At 45.0% G+C, this 6560-nt stretch overlaps 1 long non-coding RNA gene across 2 annotated transcripts; it reads right to left on the bottom strand.

Moving 5' to 3' along the window:
• Positions 1 to 305: 305 nt before the first annotated feature.
• LOC136373685 (uncharacterized) lies at positions 306 to 3947 on the bottom strand. 2 transcript variants are annotated; one of them, XR_010745705.1, is made up of 2 exons: positions 3797 to 3947; positions 306 to 803 (listed from the first exon to the last, which is right to left on the bottom strand). It is a non-coding gene; the product is annotated as an uncharacterized lncRNA (long non-coding RNA). The 2 variants fall into 2 exon arrangements; XR_010745704.1 differs by lacking the exon at positions 3797 to 3947 and adding an exon at positions 1178 to 1782.
• Positions 3948 to 6560: the final 2613 nt, after the last annotated feature.

Below are 6560 nucleotides of genomic sequence, written 5' to 3'. Positions count from 1 at the left end.
CTACAGTTGACAAAGCTCAAAAGGCAGTCTGTGCTAATGTTTCAGGATTCCCACTGCTGGAGAATTTGCAGTAGTAGCAACACAATGGTGAGAGATTGATTGCAGGAGATTCTCACTTCCACATGAGAATCATCCAGGGAGAAAAATACAGACATCTTCAATTTCAACTCGCACTTCAGGGAAGTCTAATGTAAAGTCAGAAAACATCCACCAACTCTCCTTATCCCCGTTTCTCTGCCCAACCCCCACCCCCCCGGCACATTTTTTTTTTTTCTGGTGAAAAACAGCAATAAATGGGAAGGAAATTAAATAAATAAATCAAATACTGTATTAGAAAATATTTTTAAATAAGAATGATCTTTAGGATATATAAGACAAGCATTCTCTGAGTTGTTTCCCCGCCTCTCACCCTCCCTGGAACCTTTTTTTCAAAAACAGTTGTTCAGAAAATCTTGGATGATTAAGACAAAGGAGAATAACCTGCTATCTTGGTTTTGCAGAAAATTAACAATTTCAGAAACTGTACATACACAGAGGCCAGGGACACAGTAACACGAAGGATGTTGGTGCTGTGGCAGAAGGGCGCTGCAGCTTTACTGCAGCAGGAAGGTGACGCCTCATCTCTTGGCAGCATCTCAAGTCTTGGCTGTGGGTTAATGTGGCACGGTTTCTATTTTTTTCTGGGTTAATGTGACATCTCGGTTTCGGCAATAGGTTGGTGAGGAGTTAATGTGACACCGTCTCAGTCTGAAGGCCCTTCAGTGATGGGTTAAATCGGCTCGATTTAACCCATTCCGGCGCCCCTGCAGAGAAACGCCACCTTTCTCAAAAATAAACCCACAGCAGGCAGCAAAGGAAGCCACAAGCCCGTAGAAGCCTGGGAGACTTTGGAAGTGGATAAAATGGGACCCTGAGAGACGGCGGGGAACAGCGGCGGGCGGGCAGCGGGAGCCGGGTCGGCGCCGCTCCCCCGTCGGGGCAGGGCGCGGGAGGCGCGCATGGAGGAGGCGGGAGCGGGAGGGAGGAAGATGGAGGCGATCGAGGGCATCCGAGGTGAGGCGAGGCGGAGCCAGCGGCGGGGACGCCCGTCCCCTTCCCAGGGAGAAGGAGGAGGATGGGCTGTGGCTGGAGGGGAGGGGTAGGTGCTGGGACAGGGGTATCTCTGCCGCACACGTACTGGCGCGGGCGAGGTGCTATTAATAAACCGCGGTTGGCTGTAATTCTGCCCCCCAGCTCCCAGGAAAAATGTGCTCCTGCGGACTGCCGGCCCGGCGCTCCCGGTCCGCCGCCGGCTCCCCGCTCCCCGACTGCCCTGCCCGCCTGCCGACCCATGCTTCGCTCGGACACCTCCCCACCAAGACAAACAAACAAACAAACAAAAGAAAACAATAAAAAATTAAATGTAACATACATTTCGCATGTGTATTATTTAAATACGTACATATTGTATTTATTGTATATGAATATGGCAGGCATGCGTATATATAATAATATATACAATAGATACAAATTTATTAGACATGAAATATAAAACAAAAATATAGGCACGTATTTTTATATTGTAGATAAAATATAGCATGTTAGTCTACATGCTATATATTTTTAACCTTCTATGTGTAATCTAAAGTATACATACGGATAAAATAAAGTGAGGATATTTTTGGATTTGTGTTGGGGGCTTTTTTTGGAGACAGAGGGTTGAAAAAGATGACACCGTTTGCTTGCAGGGGTGAATTGAAAAAAAAATACTGGTTAGAGAGAAGAAAAAAGAAAAAAGAAAAAAGAAAAAAGAAAAAAGAAAAAAGAAAAAAGAAAAAAGAAAAAGAAAAAAGAAAAAAAGAAAAAGAAAAAAGAAAAAGAAAAAAAAAGGAAAAAAAAAGAAAAAGAAAAAGAAAAAGAAGAAGAAAAAGAAAAAGAAAAAGAAAAAAGAAAAAGAAAAAGAAAAAGAAAAAGAAAAAGAAAAAGAAAAAGAAAAAGAAAAAGAAAAAGAAAAAGAAAAAGAAAAAGAAAAAGACCGCAACAAACCCCAAGGAACAAACAAAACAATAACATGAAATAGCAGCGGTAGATCTCGGAGAGGAAAAGAGCCGCAGAGCCCCGGTGTGGCGGGGGCCGCGGGTGGGGTGTGGGGGGGCTCTCACGTGGGCGGGCGGCGGGCGGGGGGCGGGCTCGGCACCCGCGATCTAGGGCAGCGCGTTCCGTACCGGAGCGCGATGTTCCCGCAGCGCGGGGATTTCTGAGAACTGGGGCTGTGTCCTCAGCTGAACCCGGCGCCGCGGCCCTCGCACAGACGCGGCGCCTTAAAGCGGCGATGGCCGCGGCGGGCCCCACGGCAGCGGCGCCGCACGTACGCCTGCAGCCCGCAGTGCGGAGCGGGGCTGCGGGCAGCGCTGCCCGGAGCCCGAGGGGCTGCGACGGCGCCTGTCACCAGCCCCTGCCTGCACTGACCGTCCCTCTAGCCGCGCACCATCCTCCAAGCACATGGACTGAACTCCAGCTCACTGCTTTTCCACCCCTCTCCCTTTTCTGCCTTGTGTCTCTTCTTTTGCAACACCTCATCCAGGGAATGAGCTGCCCGACGGTGCTTAGTTCTCACCCGTATCATAGCATCCCTTCCCTGTGACAGCCTTCCAGGGTGAAACAGCAGAGCTGCCACCAACTCATGTACCAATGTTAATTAGAAAGTTTTGAAGGCTTTGCATTCAACAGCACTCAATAAACTGACCTGTTGAGCTTTGACCAAGTGCTACCAATGGAGGCTGACCTCTAGCCCACATTTCCCACATATGTTATAGGTGTTCTGCTGCCAGCTTATTTCTTACTGGATGTCTTCGCTACAGTCAAAGGTAGATATTCCCAAATTAACTCTAGTCTAGCTTTCTACTTTTGAACTTGAGACTCACACACCCATATGCACACTGAAGGATGGTGTCTGATGCAGGCTGTAAAACCCATCTGGGATCCTGGGTGCATAGTCAAGCAGCTAGTCCATGCTGAGTTCAATGCTGCCATGGCTACTCTCGGGGAGTGTTTCCTCACCCAAGATTTAGATTGTTTAAAGTCCTTGGCCCTCTAAAAGCCCCAAGTTGTGTTGGTATTAAAAAAAGCAGAGTCTTCAAGGTTTTGTTTTCAGGTTTCTCGTGATGTTTATTATTTGATATCTCAGAATTTTCTCCACTCCCAGTCGAGGTCCGGACAGCAGCTGGGACACGAGGTGACTGCCCCCCGATGGGATGTTCCCTTACATTTATACAGATAACTACGGTTGTTTGCTATTTTGTACCAATACCTAGTGCCCACACTAAAAGTGTCATTTCTTCTTTGATCCAATCCACTCTAACTACTTTGTGCCATCACCACCCCAAAAGATGAAGGACAAGAAAGAAGGAGAAGTACATGAGATACTACCCAAATTCCACCATCTTGTCCCCATTTACCTCTATTCCATGAACCCTAAAACTACTATATTTTGTATTTTCTACTGTGCTAAACTACTGTTTTCACATCCTGGTGGTTTGCAATTCCTCTCTCTGTGTCGGAAGCCTCTCCCATGGACTAAAACCAAACACGGTGTTTTCCTGGGCTCTGTGCCAAGGTCTCCGGGCCCCCTGGACTAGCTCCACACCCCCTGTCCAGGGCTCAAATTCCCTTCCTCGGGTCCCAGGTCATCCAAGGGGATGTCCTGGACTCCAACAGGCTACACCACTATCAGCACCCAAAACAAGTTTAAATGCAGATCCCTGGTGCCCAAGCAGGCTGTAATGTCACTGAGGCACAGCATCCCCTGCATACTTACTACCTGCAGAGATAAGATCCAGGAGGGTGGAGCCATCCTTATTACAGAGGTTCATGATCAGCTGAATTACTCACAGTTAAGCTGCAATTCAAAATGTTTAGAAGGATCTCAAGACCAAAATCAATCCTGTGATTTAGAATAAGGGCAGAATTAGACCAGAAGTTAAAGGTAAAAAGAGAGAAACATAGTCTCCAAGTAGCAAACAGTATGTTTAGTAGTAAACAGAAAAGGACCACAGCTCTGTATCCACAATACTTGTTTCTAAAGGAAGTTAGAATTGGAGACTGATAATCCCCATACCCCTGGATTTTCAGGCCAGAAATGTCTTCCGTCAGCAGCCTTCTACTGCATGGCTGTTTCTAGCGGATCTTTACTGTGTCTTGCAAGCCTTTATACAGCAAGCAACTCCACTGAATCTTTCTGATCTACAAAAACTGAACATGAAGGTTTCTGTGGCATTGCATAAAGCAACACTTTGTCTGCTCTGTGTGTTCAGTGGGTCAGTGGTTAAAGGTTAAAGCACTTCCTTCCTACCACATCAGACTTCACAATGGGAGTTGTGGCAGTTGTCTGGTGGAAGAGGTTGATGTATTTCCCTGATAATACATGCAGACAATCTGGGCCACACGCTGCTATGAAAGATACTTCACACATGAAAAATACAATGTGTTCATATTTATATGACCGCTGAATTACTATTCTGTCACATTGCTAGAATATCAGTCATGAATTTTCAGCATGGTCACAGGCTTTAACAACACATGTCAGCAAACTGGTTATTCATCTTGATACATAATTTCAGCCATTACTAACAATCAATCAATCCCCCAGCATCTTGTCAAATCATTTGGAGCATATGCCATGAGCCTTGGAGAATGAAAAAAGTCAAAGCAGAATCTGGAACAATGTTAGGAGCCTGTGATCTTCAAACTATTAGGAAATACTAATACAGAAGAAAGATTGATTTCTTAATTTTGTCTTGGCAGAAGGATGCCATCAGAGAAGAAATCCCTGTGCTCCATAGAACAGGCCACAAAAAGCAAAAGAACAAGGTTTGAAGCAGAACACCTGATTCAGACTGTCTTTACAAGACTATTTGCTCCACAAAAGAAAGCTTTTTTGGCCACAGTGGCACTAAAGGTCATTACATAAATTGGCTTTTGGAGCAAAAACTTCAGGGTTCCCACAGTCTGGGTCTCTCCAAGAGTGCCTGCCAGCTGCATGTCATCCTCATCCTCCTGAAACAGGGTGCAAAGTTTTAGGCAGAGGGTTAGGGTGCACAAGACAGGGAGCATGGAGTAAAAGATAGTTGGCATGGTTTTCATTCTGAAAAATTCTGGTTTTGAAAATGGATGTCATTTTTGAAAGCCCCAGAAATAATAAATAGCTCTTCTTCCTCTGCAGCCTTACATCTCTCACAGAAGCTGTGCCCATCTCTCTGCTGAGAAGAGTCCTTCTCCTTCACAAACCCACAGATTTGTCCTCGCTCACCTTCTTTGCAAGCCCTTGAATTTCACATCTCATTCTACTCTTTGCTACTTCCCCTGCAGCATCTCCCTGCACTCCCCTCAAGCATGAGCCCCTGGCTGTTGCCTGAGCCCCCAGTTGTGCCTTTCCCACTCACCTGGAGGTCACAGTCTTCATTGCTCACAACTCCCCATAACAGTTCCTGTTCACGCACTTTCCCTCTTGACTAGAGAACACACAGCTGCCTTAAAAGCAGCCACTGACTCCACCCAGATGTGCTACATTCCTGTAACCAGGGACTGCCCAGAGGGCAAACGTCTGCCCACGAGAAGCTGTTTTGGAGCTGTAAACTGCGGGTTGAATTCGGACTTTAGGCTTTCACAAGTGAGTGTCCTCGGGTGACAAAAGGTGTTAGGGCTATATCTAAGTCTATTGTGGGTTTTGAATCAAGAGAGTGGTTTGGGTTGAGAGGGACCTTAAAGATCACCTAGTTCTTACCCCTCTGCCAAGTTTGACATCTCATCTGTATAGTCTAAGAGAATATCCTTGTTTAGCCTAGTTATTGCAAAAAATTAGCTGTGAATTATAAACTGAGCTATGGATTAAATGCATGCTCTGAACCCATATCCAAGTATTATCATCAGCACAGTCAAATCTGAGTGATGGACCCTATCATCAGATAAGGAGGTTTCTGAGCACAATCCCATTTCCAGGCATGTGTGTGTTGCTGTTCAGAAAGTAGACATGGTCATTTTGATTCTCCAAGTATAAAATTCTGTTGGCATTGCTTTTCAAGTATTATTTGGACCTAATTCACTTGCAGTCTTGGAGTTTTGGACTACTACAGTAAAGAAAAAAAGGCAATATATGCCTCCAAGAATATATACTGCCTATTGCCTTAATAGGTGGTATATTTTTGGAGACATGTTGGGATTATTTTAAAAGCTTGATATGCTTCCTCACTGTGGAACTGGGCACAGATTATATTCTAATATTTAAACTAGCCAAGAGTCACATTAAAACAAAACAAGTTTGCAAACAAAAAAGGTATGCCTCTTTTATTTTGTTATTCACATTTTCCGACTAATATGAGAATTTGATATGAAATAAGCAAGTCACCTTCTGGAAAGCAACTTGCATGTCACTGAAATGTGGATAAGGACATCTCCTACCAGGAACTTCTGGATGCTTCCAAAAGAAGCTCTGAAAATGCTGTGAAAAGAGATGTCAAACTTATGAAGTTACATCCTGGATATCCAGATCAACAAACCAGGGATGCAGCTTTCTATGAAAAATG

Source organism: Sylvia atricapilla, chromosome Z (assembly GCF_009819655.1).
Source record: "Sylvia atricapilla isolate bSylAtr1 chromosome Z, bSylAtr1.pri, whole genome shotgun sequence".
NCBI classification, from domain to species: Eukaryota; Metazoa; Chordata; class Aves; order Passeriformes; family Sylviidae; genus Sylvia; species Sylvia atricapilla.
Note: the sequence above shows the minus strand (reverse complement) of the source record. Positions and strands in the feature narration are given on the sequence as shown.